Source organism: Palaemon carinicauda, chromosome 23 (genome assembly GCF_036898095.1).
Source record: "Palaemon carinicauda isolate YSFRI2023 chromosome 23, ASM3689809v2, whole genome shotgun sequence".
Lineage (NCBI taxonomy): Eukaryota > Metazoa > Arthropoda > Malacostraca > Decapoda > Palaemonidae > Palaemon > Palaemon carinicauda.
Genome location: NC_090747.1, coordinates 70,567,466 through 70,581,666, shown reverse-complemented (window position 1 = coordinate 70,581,666; position 14,201 = coordinate 70,567,466).

The following is a 14,201-nucleotide window of genomic DNA, read 5'->3' as shown; positions in this document are numbered from 1 at the left end:
GTATGCAGATGATATTATTCTGTGCGCAGAGAGTAGGGAAGATCTGGAAATGAAATTGGAAAGGTGGAGGCAAGTACTGGAGGACAGAGGAATGAGAATAAGTAGCTCTAAGACAGAATATATGTGTACCACCAGTGAGGGGGATGATAGAGAAAGTATTCATCTTAGAGGAGAACAGATAAAGAGAGTTGATAAGTTTAGGTATTTGGGATCCTTTGTTAACGCTGGAGGCGGTATGGAAGATGAAGTTAAACATCGGGTACAGGCAGGCTGGAACAACTGGAGAGCAGCCTTAGGAGTTCTTTGTGACAAAAGAATACCACTGAGGTTGAAAGGAAAATTTCATAAGACAGTGGTAAGAACAGCAATGCTGTATGGAACGGAAACAGCAAGCATGAGGAAGACAGAGGAGAAGATGGATGTGGCAGAAATGAGAATGCTTTGGTGGATGTCTGGGGTGACAAGAGAGGATCGAATAAAAAATGACTACATAAGGGGGTCGACAAAGGTGGTGGAAATATCAAAGAAAGTGCAGGAAAGGAGGCTGAGATGGTATGGACACCTGATGAGGACCACGTTGGGAGATATACTATGGAGATGGAGGTTCAGGGAAGAAGAAGAGGGAGACCAAGAAAGAGATGGAGGGACTGTGTGAGAGGAGACTTACGGGAGAAGGGGATTGATGAGGCAGCAGCGCAGAATAGAAAAAGATGGAAACGGCTCATCCGCAACGGCGACCCCATATAAAAATGAGAACCAGCTGGGAAGAAGAGAAGAAGAATTACTTCGGCTTAGCTGAAATGACGAGCCATAAAATTTTAACGAGGGTTTCCTACCCTACCGCTAGTTAGCGGGGGGGAGGGGGTAGGAAGGGGTAGCTAGCTACCCCTTCCCCCTCACACACACTGGTGATTAGCTCACTTTACTTAGAGGTAGGACTTATCTTGGGGGACAGGGCTGGCGGGCACATAACTGTAAATAGCTAAGGTTTGTATCGTTAGGAAAAATACAAATTATCTACGAATTTGTAATTTGTTCCGTAACTGAATACAAACCACGATATTTACATGGGGTGACTTAACCCTTAGGAAGGGAGGTAAGTCCCCTGCCATACTGGCTTTGGCTTGCCCGGGGGCCCCGAACCCAAGTTCATAGAGCAACTCAAGGGTTGGGGCCCCTGCGCCTTGCAGGCAGTTGAGGTGCTGCTGCGGCCTACGTAAGTTGTGTGTGAAGGTGAGCAGTGACACGTCCTAGGAAGTTGACCTGGAGTTCTTTAGATGGAAATCTAGGCTAGGACTTACCCAATACCACCTCGTCAGGGTATGGGGACATGACAGTATTACAACTTAATACTAGGAACACAAGCAAACATGGCTTACCTGCAGAGGTTCGAGGTCAGCTGTGCAAAGGACCCAGGATGCTGTTTTTCTCCAAGGGAGGAGAGGATGAAGAAAAGAAAAGGGCCAGACAGATCTTTTCATTCACACAGACTAAAACCGGGTAACGATGCCCTCAACCTTCTGCTACTTGTCCAATTAGGAGCCTGAGCTTAGACCAGCTGTTGTGCAGCCACCACAAGGCCGATAGAGAACGTATCGAGCCTCCTGCGTGTCACGTCTTGCAGGTAGTGGGCCGTGAAGGTGGTCTGACGCTTCCAAACCCCAGCTTGCAGGACCTGCGTCACCGAAAAGTTCTTCTTGAAGGCAAGGGACGTAGCCACGCCCCTGACATCATGCGCCCTAGGGCGCTGTGACGGAGGAGGGTCAGAACTCAAGGCTAGATGGATCACCTTGCGGATCCAGGACGAGATGGTATTCCTGGTGACCCTCCTCTTCGTTTCCCCGGTGCTAACAAACAAAGCTCGCACCTGGGGGCGGACTGCAGCTGTTCTTTCAAGATACAACCTCAGACTCCTGACTGGGCACAGTAGGAGATGGTCTGGGTCATCTGTTACAGAACGAAGACTCGAAACCTGGAAGGAGTCGAACCTAGGGTCCAGCACTCCCGGGTTCTGAGTCTTGGCAACAAACTCAGGGACGAAGCTGAACATTACCTCCCCCCATCCCCTTGAATGGGCGACGTCGTAGGAGAGACCATGCAGTTCGCTGACTCGCTTGGCCGAGACCAAAGCTAGCAGGAACACCGTCTTCCAGGTAAGGTGGCGATCAGAAGCCTGGCGTAATGGTTCGTAGGGAGGCCTCTTATGAGACCTGAGGACTCGAACCACGTTCCAAGGACGAGGCCTCTTATGAGACCTGAGGACTCGAACCACGTTCCAAGGACGAGGTCTCACTTCCGACTGAGGGCAGGTAAGTTCCTAACTCCGTATGAGAAGAGAGTTCCAGCGAGGAGGAAATGTCCATTCCTTTGAGCCTGAAGGCAAGACCTAAGGCTGAGCGATAGCCTTTCACTGCCGAGACTGAAAGGCGCATTTCTTCCCGCAGATACACAAGGAACTCCGCTATTGCTGGTAAAGTGGCATCGAGGGGAGAGATACCTCTTCCACGACACCAACCACAGAAAACTCGCCACTTCGCCTGGTAGACTCCTGCGGATGACCTGCGCGGGTGGCCAGACATCCTTTCCGCAACCTGTTGCGAAAATCCTCTCTCTGTGAGGAGATGCTGGATAGTCTCCAGGCGTGAAGTCGAAGCGAAGCTACGGCTTTGTGGAAGATGTTGGAGTGTGGTTGTTTGAGTAGCTCGTGACGTGGAGGGAGCTCCCTCGGGAGCTCCCTCGGGATCTCCGTGAGGAGCTGCAGAACGTCCGGAAACCACTCTGCATGATGCCATAGCGGAGCTATCAAGGTCATCGAGAGATTGACTGATGTTCTGGTCTTGTTGAGGACCCTCCTCATCAGACGGAACGGGGGAAAGGCGTACACATCGACGTTGTCCCACCGTTGTTGGAAGGCATCTTGCCAGAGGGCCTTGGGGTCCGGGACTGGGGAGCAGTACAGCGGAAGCTTGGTGTTCTACGCCGTAGCGAACAGGTCCACAGTCGGGGAACCCCACAAAGTCAGGACTTTGTTGGCTATCTGAGGATCCAAAGACCACTCGGTACTCACTATCTGCGTCGCTCTGCTCAGACTGTCGGCGAGCACATTCCTCTTGCCTAGAATGAAGCGAGCCGCAAGTGATATCGAGTGGACTTCGGACCATCTCAGGATCTCTACTGCAAGATGGGATAGCTGTTCCGAAAAGGTACCTCCCTGCTTGTTGATGTAAGCCACTACCGTGGTGTTGTCGCTCATCACCACTATGGAGTGGCCCGCCAGGACTTGGTGGAACTTCTGAAGAGCCAGGAAAATGGCCTTCATCTCCAGCAGGTTTATGGGAAGGTACTTTTCTGATTCTGACCACAGGCCTGAGGCCCTGTGGTTTGATGCGTCCGAAAACAGCATCAAATCCGGGGAAGGGACAAGAAGATCCACTCCCTTTCGTAGGTTCTCGTCTGCCACCCACCACTCAAGGTCCGCTCGTTCCGCAGATCCCATGGGGATCAGGATGTCCGGGGAGTCGTGTCCTTGACTCCACCGAGACTTCAGTCGCCACTGAAGGGATCTCATTCTGAGGCGACTGTTGGGGACGAAACGGGTCAGAGAAGAGAGGTGGCCGAGGAGACGAAGCCACGATTGGGCTGGGAGTTCTTCTCGATTGAGGAAAGGTTTCGCAACCTTCCTCAGCCTTGCTATCCTTTCGTCTGATGGGAAGGCTTTGTGGAGATTGGTGTCTATGATCATGCCTAGAAGACTTCTCGAGGTTTACCACGATCCCCAGATCCTGGCAAACTTCGAGGAGCTTGTCTCGGTGGCGAAGAAGGGATGCCTCCGAGTCTGCCAGGATCAGCCAGTCGTCCAGGTAACGAAGGAGACGGATGCCGATCCTGTGAGCCCATGAGGAGATGATGGTGAAGACTCTGGTGAACACCTGAGGTACTGTGGAGAGACCTAAACACACCACCTTGAACTGGTAGGTCTTGTTGTCTAGGCAAAATCTCAGGTACTTCCTTGAAGACGGATGGATTGGGATCTGGAAGTAAGCGTCCTTCAGATCCAGTGTGCACATGAAGTCTCATGGTCTCACTGCAAGTCTGACCGTGTCTGCCGTCTCCATACTGAACGGAGTCTGCTTGACAAACCCGTTCAGGGTCGAGAGGTCGATGACTGGTCTCCAGCCTCCAGACGCCTTTCTCACAAGAAAGAGTCGACTGTAGAAGCCTGGGGACCCGTCCACGACCTCCTGGAGAGCGTCCTTCTCCAACATGGTCTGGACTTCGGCCCGAAGGGCCTGCCCTTTTGCCAATCCCATGGCAAAAGAGCTCAACGACACTGGATTCGCTGTCAGGGGAGGGAGAGATGCTGTGAACGGGACGCGATACCCTAGAGAGATCACGGAGATCGTCCAGGCATCCGCCCCGAGTTGCTGCCACCTTGCTGCGCAACTCTGAAGGCATCCCCCACTGGTGGACATGCAGGGGGATTGCCAACCCTAGCGCTTCCGACCTCGGCCGGTGCCTCTAGGGTTCTTGCCTCCCCTGGAGGACTTCTTGCCCCTCCTGCTCTTGGCAGGAAAGGGCTTAGACACCTTGGGCTTCGCTGCCACGGTCGTCTTCTTTGTGTCCTTGGCAGGACGGGGCTGCTGGACTGCAGGAGGCTTATAGGGCCTCGATGTCAGGGCCCTATGGATGAGGGAATCCTGGTTGGATTTCCTCCACCTCTCGGCAGTGAGCTCCACGTCCTTAGGCTCGAACAGGCTCTTACCGAGAACGGAAGTGTCTGAGCCTGCTAGACTCCGCGCTGGGAACCTTATGGTGGAACTTCTCGGCAACAGCGTCCCGGCGCTTGAGGATCGTGTTGGCCCACAAGCTCGAGACTTGGTGGGACAGAAACTCAATGGTCCGAGTGCCCAAGAGGAGAAAGGTTTCCAGCGCTTTCCTGGGAGAGGTCCTCGGACCGCACCAGGATGCCCAGAGACCCCAGCCAGATGTCGAACTATGAAGTGGCCTGCATGGCGCACTTGATGACCTCCTCCTGGCTCTGGATCTCAGTGGCTGAGAAGGACACGTGCCGGTTGGAGTGTCTCTCAAGAGGGACTCCCCCTGTGAGTTCTTCCACGGAGTGATGCAAGGGAAGACTCAGCGAAGACTCCTCAAGGATCTCAAAGTACCTCCTCTGATGGACTCGAGGAGGAGGGAGGAGCTTATTCCCGGCACTCGATCTACCGGAGGAGGCAAGCTCCGCGAGCTGGCCCTCGATCTTGTCTCTGGGGCTCTTCATCCCTTGGGACCAGGGCAAAGCTGCGCTGGCCCTAGAGGGTTTCTGAGTGCCATAGACGCGATCCAGGACCGTGTCCTTACCTTCACGAGGTGGGACCTCAGGGTCTGGGATCCCATTAAGGTTTCTCATGAGGGTCAGGACTTGCCAGAACTCATGTTCTGACTCCTGGTGCTCACCTCCTGTCGGACTTGCAGCGAAATCTCCCGTCCCCAGAGGCTCTTCCTGGGGGGAAACGTGGACATCCTCGACGGCTCTGGGCTGTTCCTGTCTGATCCTAGCTGACGATTTGGGAATCGTCTTAGAGTCCTTAAGTTCCCTCCTGGGTGGGATACAGGACTCTAGAAGCGAAGGAGGCAGGTCCTTCTCCACCTCGGGACGAGGAGACCTCTCGGGAAGAGGAGGAACCTCCTCCATTGGTGCGATGGGGGAGTATTCCTGCTCAACCGACTCTCCTGAGGAGGGGTAATCCTCCTCCGCAGGGGAGGGCGAGAAGGTCTGAGGGGGAGTAGGAGCCTTGCGTAAGGATCTGCGCGGGGACAGCTTAGGCCTCGGAGGAGGGTCCACGGGAGAGACTCCTCTCTTCCTCTTCAGGGGGGAGGAAGCTGCCGCTGGCTCGCGACCTGAATCAGAGAGGGCTGGCTTAATCGCCCGCACGAGAGCTCTGAGTAGGGTGTCGAACCAGGGCTGTTGACTGACAGCAGCACTGTCTGACACTCCCTCTGGAGGGAAGGGGATCGAGGGATCCCTAGGAGGAGTCGACAAATGAGGGTTCGCCTGCAGGGCTGAAAAAGAAGAATCCCTAGACCTGTCCGGGGAGCGCTCTCCCTCTGGCGAGCGCGCTGGTCTGCGCTTGCGGGGAGGGGAACGCGACAAGGAAGAATCCGCCTGTCGGCGATCGCGCTGTGGCTCGTGTATCGGGCCCAGAGCAGGGTCGCGCGTGAAAGGAGGGCGCGATGCTGGAAAATCGCGCGCGCGCACCCGCGTGGGCGGGGGCGGGGATGGGGGCGGGGGCGGGCGCGGGGGCGGGCGCTAGGGCGCGATAGCACGCAGGTGGAAGGTCAGGAGCGGAGGCGCACTGGCTACAGAACGGGAGCGTGGGCGCGGGGCAGCTTGAGCGGGAACATGGTCGCGAGAGCGCGTAGGCGATGGTGTAGGCGTGCGGCAATCAGGAGCTGGAACAGGAGGAGGCCGAACGCGCGGGGGTGCAGCGACCTGGTGCGGCCCCGAAGGGCGTAAGATAACGGGAGCGCCTGAGCGCGTGTCCGGGAGAACCGGCCGAGGGCGTGATAGCGCTGGAGCAGGGTCGCGAGCGACCTGGGGGCGAGAGGTTTGGCGACTGTCTGGAAGGACCGGTCTACTCGCCTGTGGAAGCGCTAGTTGCGCTGGCGATCATGGGCACGCATAGCGCACATCAGGAAGAGTCGCATCGGGGTTTGCTGCTTTGGAGGTCGCTCTGGAGTTAGATGAGCAACCATCGCTGTCTTAAATACAGGCACGGGGCGTGTAGCAGGAACAGGGCGCGATTTTGGCGCGTGGGGCGCGATCGTGTCTGAAGTAGATTCGCGCGGTTCCAGAGGCGGCCGTGAGCGCTCGTGCGCTGGCTTGGCAACCTCTGGGGCGATGAGCTGAGTCGTCGCGACGCGTGGTCGCGTTGGTGCTGGTACAGGAACTGCGCGCGGGCGCGCATCGCGAACCTCTCTCGTACCGCGAACCCCTCTCGTACCGCGAACCTCTCTCGTATCGCGAGCCTCCCTCGTATCGCGAACCTCCCTAGGTGGGCGCGATGGGTCCAAAGCGACACGTGGGCGTGTTGGAGTGCGCGTGAGTGCTGGAACTGGAATCGCGCGGGGACGCGTATCGCGTCTATCCCCCGAGGGGCGCGAACCATAGGGTGCCTGTGCGCCAACTCAGGAACCTCGTGGATCGCGCGCGATGAAACAGGAACTGGGGGGCGGCGAGGTGCTGGAGGGCGCGTGGGCGCAGGAGGCCGCTGGGGCACCGGTGGACGCGTAGGCGCCATATCAGGAACTGGCCGCGAGTGCGCAGGTGAGCGCGGCGGCGCTATATCAGGAGCAGGGCGCGTCCGCGCAGTTGGGCGCTTGCGCGCTACTTCAGGAACTGCTGGAGGGCGACGGGGCGCCGATGGGCGTGGGCGCGCAGGGGAACCCTGGCATAAAACAGGAACAGCGGCGCGAATGCCTAAGGGTGAGCGCCGAGGCGCTTTGTCAGGAACATCAGGAACAACAGCAGGAGGGTGCGCAGGCGAAGCCTTACGCTTAGGGGCGAGAGGCGCAGTTTCGCGCTCAGGTCCCTGAGACCCCGAAGGGCCTGCAGATTGCGCAGTGGCAGTCTCAGGTGGCGCGTAAAGCGCGTCAGCAGCTTTGGATGTCGAAGGTCTAGGCGACAGTTCACCTTGTCCCGAAGGACGACCATCCTCCGAAGGGGATCGCGAACGATCCCCGGAGAGGTCAAGGTTGGTAGCAGGCAGGTCAGGAGAGCGGCGAGTCGTCTCCTCCGCAGAGGACTGTGGTGACGACGAGCCGAAGAGGCGCCTCCTAACCCCTTTAAAGGGGGAAGGAAGGCCTCTACGGCGAAGGGGAGGACGAGCCTTCCGCCTTATACGCCCACGAGGGGCCGTGGGATCAGCAGGCTGACCATCAATGGGCCTCCGAAGAGGCGTCTCTACCAGAGAACTCCCCCGAGAGGGAGTCTCAACGGAAGGAGAGACCGTGGGACTAAGCTCCTCCCTCGAAGAATGTTTGAAGGGGGAGACAGAGCCTTCCGTTACCGCAGCCACAGGAACGGGTGTTTGGCCAGACCCACGGGATGTTTCCGACACAACATCATCAACCACAGACAGAGGATCTATCTCCGCTGAAGTTGATGCTTGTCCGGCGGCCGCACCCCGTTTGATCATGTCAAACAGGGCTTCCTTGGAGGGCGAACCCTGCAGCCCCAAGGAAGCCCAAAGCTGAAAAAGATCATTGTTAGAAACAACCACCTCCTCCAAGGGGGAAGGGGCAACCGCCTCGCTATGGGAGGCAATGACCTCTCCCTCACCACGGGATCAGTTAATGACATCAACAACATTACGGTCTACGCTACCACTCGCCGGCCTCTCGGAAGAGGCCGCCCGAGCGGGAGCTTCGGAGGAGGAATGGGCGGCGGAAGAAGAAGACTTGGGATTTTCTCTCTTCCGAGAAGCCTCGGAAGGAGAAAGATCCCTTTTAGCCTTCTTACGTCGCCGGGCAAACCTCTCCCACTGGGAGGTAGACCACTCCCAACACTCAATGCACAAATTAGACCTATCACACCGTTGGCCCCTACACTGAGGGCATAAGGAGTAAGGATCCGTTTCCATGGCCGACATAAATGTCCCACAAGGGCGGCCGGGAAGTCCAGGGCACGTACGCATAAGGAGTAATAGAGGCCAACTTCATACACACACTGAAAAGAAAAAGCAAACAAAATTATGGCAGTCAACAGAGAGGAGAGCGCTGACAGGTCTGTCGTCTCTCCAAGCCAAAAGTAAAGTGAGCTAATCACCGGTATGTGTGAGGGGGGAGGGGTAGCTAGCTACCCCTCCCTAACCCCCCCCTAACTAGCGGTGGGGTAGGAAACCCTCGTTAAAACTTTATGGCTCGTCATTTCAACTAAGCCAAAGTAATTACCCCATGTAAATACTGTAGCGTGGTTTGTATTCAGTTACGGAACAAACTGCTATTTGACAATACAACTACCTACTGAGAAGGAAAATAAAGTGAATACTATAAGAGAAAGATCTGCGAAGCAGCAACAGACATAAATAAGTTATATCATCTCCTAAACGGTATAATGGAAAATTTAACCGAAAAGAAGCTACCTGGTGGATACAGTGACCAGGAATTAGCAAATAATTTTCTAATATGCTTTAAAAATGTTATTTTCATTAGTAAAATAAATTTTTGAATATACTTACCCGATGATCATATAGCTGTCAGCTCTGCTGCCCGACAGAAAAACCTACGGGCGGAATACGCCAGCGATCGCTATACAGGTGGGGGTGTACATCAACAGCGCCATCTGTCAAGTAGGTACTCAAGTACTCGATGTCAACACAGAACCAATTTTCTCCTCTGTCCACTGGGTCTCTATTGGGGAGGAAGGGTGGGTCCTTTAATTTATGATCATCGGGTAAGTATATTCAAAAATTTATTTTACTAATGAAAATAACATTTTTCAATATTAAACTTACCCGATGATCATATAGCTGATTCACACCCAGGGGGGTGGGTAGAGACCAGCATTACATGTTGACATTATTATGAGCTAAGTATTCCGTATTTCATTTTAGCAGTTATTCAAAATAACAAACATAAAATAAATAAGTACCTGGTAAGGAAGTCGACTTGAACAATTACTCTGCCTTTTTAAGTACGTCTTCCTTACTGAGCCTCGCGATCCTCATAGGATGCTGAGCGACTCCTAGGAGCTGAAGTATGAAGGGTTGCAACCCATACTAAAGGTCCTCATCAAAACCTCTAATCTAGGCGCTTCTCAAGAAATGACTTTGACCACCCGCCAAATCAAGTAGGATGCGAAAGGCTTCTTAGCCTTCCGGACAACCCAAAAACAATAATAAAACATTTCAAGAGAAAGATTAAAAAGGTTATGGAATTAGGGAATTGTAGTGGTGGAGCCCTCACCACTACTGCACTCGTTGCTACGAATGGTCCCAGAGTGTAGCAGTTCTCGTAAAGAGACTGGACATTCTTAAGATAAAAGACGCGAACACCGATTTGCTTTTCCAATAGGTTGCGTCGAATATACTTTGCAGAGATCTATTTTGTTTAAAGGCCACGGAAGTTGCGACAGCTCTAACTTCGTGTGTCCTTACCTTCAGCAAAGCTTGGTCTTCCTCATTCAGATGGGAATGAGCTTCTCGTATTAACAGTCTGATAAAATAGGATAAAGCATTCTCTGACATAGGCAAAGAAGGATTCTTAACCGAACATCATAAAGCTTCAGACGGGCCTCGTAAAGGTTTTTAAATAGAACTTAAGAGCTCTTACAGGACATAATACTCTTTCTAGTTCATTTCCAACCATACGATAAGTTTGGAATATCGAACGATATTGGTCAAGGCCGAGAAGGCAGCTCGTGTTTGGCTAGAAAACCAAGTTGTAGAACATGTAGCCGTTTCGGATGAGAATCCGATGTTCTTGCTGAAGGCATGAATCTCACTGACTCTTTTAGCTGTGGTTAAGCATATCAGAAAAAGAGTCTTAAAGGTGAGATCTTTCAGGGAGGCTGATTGAAGCGGTTCGAACCTGTCTGACATAAGGAATCTTAGTACCACGTCTAAATTCCAACCAGGTGTAACCAAACGACGCTCCTTCGTGGTCTCAAAAGACTTAAGGAGGTCCTGTAGATCTTTATTGTTGGAAAGATCTAAGCCTCTGTGACGGAAGACTGATGCCAACATGCTTCTGTAACCCTTGATAGTGGGAGCTGAAAGAGATCGTTCTTTCCTCAGATATAAGAGAAAGTCAGCTATTTGAGTTACAGAGGTACTGGTCGAGGATACGGATACTGACTTGCACCAGTTTCGGAAGATTTCCCACTTCGATTGGTAGATTCTAAGGGTGGATGTTCTCCTTGCTCTAGCAAACGCTCTGGTTGCCTCCTTCGAAAAGCCTCTAGCTCTCGAGAGTCTTTCAATAGTCTGAAGGCAGTCAGACGAAGAGCATGGAGGCCTTGGTGTACCTTCTTTACGCGTGGCTGGCGTAGAAGGTCCACCCTTAGGGGAAGCGTTCTGGGAACGTCTACTAGCCATCGAAGTACCTCGGTGAGTCATTCTCTCGCGGGCCAGAGGGAAGCAACTAGCGTCAACCTTGTCCCTTCGTGAGAGGCGAACTTCTGCAGTACCTTGTTGACACTCTTGAACGGAGGGAATGCATATAGATCTAGATGTGACCAATCTAGTAGAAAGGCATCTATATGAACTACTGCTGGGTCCGGGATAGGTGAGCAAACTATTGGGAGCCTCTTGGTCATCGAGGTTGTGAAGAGATCTATGGTTGGCTGGCCCCAGGTGGCCCAAAGTCTCTTGCATACATCCTTGTGGAGGGTCCATTCTGTTGGAATTATTTGTCCCTTCCGACTGAGACAATCTGCTATGACATTCAAGTTGCCTTGGATGAACCTCGTTACTAGTGAAAAGTCTAGACCTGTTGACCAGGTGAGGAGGTCCCTTGCGATCTCGCACCATGTCAGAGAGTAGGTCCCTCCTTGCTTGGAGATGTACGTCAAAGCCGTGTGTTGTCCGAGTTCACCTCCACCACTTTGCCTTGAAGGAGAGACCTGAATCTTTTCCAGGTCAGACGTACTGCCAGTAGCTTCTTGCAGTTGAAATGCATTGTCCTTTGACTCAAGTTCCATAATCCCGAGCATTCCCTACAGTCTAATGTCGCACCCCAGCCTACGTCCGATGCGTCCGAGAAGAGAACGTGGTTGGGAGTCTGAACAGTCAGGGGAAGACCCTTTCTAAGGTTGAAAAAGTCCTTTCACCAAGTCAGACCAGACTTTATCTTTCCGGAAACCGGGATCGAGACCGCTTCTAGCGTCTTGTCCTTTTTCCAGTGAAAAGCTAGATGGTATAGAAGAGGACGGAGGTGTAGTCTTCCTAGTGACACAAATTGAACCACGGATGACAGTGTCCTTACCAGACTCATCCACAGCCTGACAGGGCAGCGTTCCTTCTTCAGCATCTTCTGGATGGATAGCAGGGCTGGGGGTTGATCGTCTTGTTCAGCAACGTCCTCATCAGAGGGTTCCTCATCCGAAACTGATGAGGAAAACGGCAACGGAGTGGGCAACGTCTGACTCGCTGAATCCGGTCGCACTGGTGGATGCGTGACGGAGCCGGACGCAATATCATGGTACTGCTGCACAGTCTGTGAACTGTCAACCATGGAGACGCGAGGAAGTACAGCGTCAACCCGAAACTGTCTAGACTGTCTGGGTTGTGCAGTCAACACCCTACCGGGTTGCTGAGGTTGACGCACTGCGTCACAACAAGTCACCTCTGCTGGTTGTTGAACGTCTTCCTAGTGACACACTGAACGTCAACAACCACCTCCGAGCGTCGCTTAAAGTCAACGTGCGACTGGCAACCCACACTGGGTCGCATCGGTGGAGGAACCACCTCAACTGGCGAACGCGAGTAAGATACCTCAGCGTCAACAGGGCGCACAACCAACCGGTAGGAAGGTTGTTGGCCAGAAGGTTCTTCTCCGTATTAAGTCCTCTATCAAGGACACAAGCTTGGACTGCATGTCTTGCAGCAAAGCCCATTAGGGTCTACGGGAGCAGGTGTGGCAACAGACGGGGTTAGCGACTGAAGCGGAGCCATTTACCATCCCTGGAAGCCTTGTTATGTGTGACATAATAGTACAGCAAAACTTCAAAGGCTCGACAAAAGTTGAGAAGTTGACCTGTAAACAACTGGAGCGTCTCCTGGCTATGCGCCTGGCCGAGTCTACCAGAATTGAGAAGTCTACCTGGGCAGAGGCATGAACTCCCAAGCTGAGAACTTCTCTCGTGTCCTATCAGACTCTCGCACTCTAAGCCAGATAAAAAGAAGGGAAATCAAAAGGCTGTATCCCTAAAACTCCTCCTGGTGCAAGAACCAGTCGCCTAGCCGACGTAACGCTCTCTAGGAGAGCGAGAGAGCACTAGCTTAACAACAACGGCTTCGAAGTAGCTAGGCCTAGTGTAAGTTCTGCCGTGAGGCGAACGAGGAGCAGCAGTTACAAGAGGACATACAGCACTGGTGCATAAGTAGCAGACCAGAAGGCAACGTTATGTAACTGCTTGACAGTCTGTGAGCTGGCAACAACCAAAGCTGTGTGGGGAAGCCTCAACTCCTGACTGACTAGTCTGCTGCGGGCGAGTGGCGGTAACCACAGTGGGTTACGGAGGCTGAAGCACCGTGTCAAAACACGGCAGCTTAACTCCACCCTCCTGTTGTTGTGGTAGCACACGCACGTCAACGGAGTGCTCCGTGCGTCTGTGGGAGTCAGCATGCGTCTGGCAGGGTCGACTGCGCATGGGTGGAGGAGCTCTCACAGCCAGAGTGTGGGAGCAGGCAGCCGCAGCGTTTGCTGGGCGCACAACCGTGGCAGGTTGTAGGCAAACGGGTGCATCGTCAACCTTCTCCGCAGTCGGAGTGTGGGAGCAGGCAGCCTCAGTGTGAGCTGGGCGCACAACCGTGGCAGGTTGTAGGCTAACGGGTGCAGCGTTAACCTTCTCCGCACGAAACTCCTGCATAACCGCAGCTAACTGAGTCTGCATAGACTGCAGTAAAGACCACTTAGGGTCTACAAAAGCGGCAACAGACGGAGCTACTGTCCGTTGTGACTGAGGGTCTAAAACAGCGGGTGCGGCAACAGACGGAGTTACTGCCTGTTGCGGTACCACCTTGCCTCTCTTGGGAGGTGTGCAGTCGTCGGATGACTGCAGCGAGTCCGAACTGACCCAGTAGCTACACCTGGGCCGTTGGACTTGCGCGGAAGGGACCGACTTGCACTTAATAAGCTGCGAGACCTTGGTCCAAGGTTTCTTACGAGAAACCTCTTCCGCAGACGAGAAGTAAATGGGCTCTCTCGTTTTTGTGTGGGTGGGGCGATCTTGGGTAGATACGCCCGAAACCACGGAGGGAAAAACGTCTGTTCGTTGATCAAGGCCTGAGGAACCCATAAGTCGTTCGACATTACTTCTCCCCTGGGCTTGGGAGCTTGCAAGAGGTCCCGGACTCGGTGAACGACAGGCACGAACAGACGAACCCTCGGACGCAACACTGTAACACTTTGCGCATATCACTTTATCACTTTGATTTTCTGTTTTGCACTTATTTCACTGAAATCGAAACTTTTACTGATTT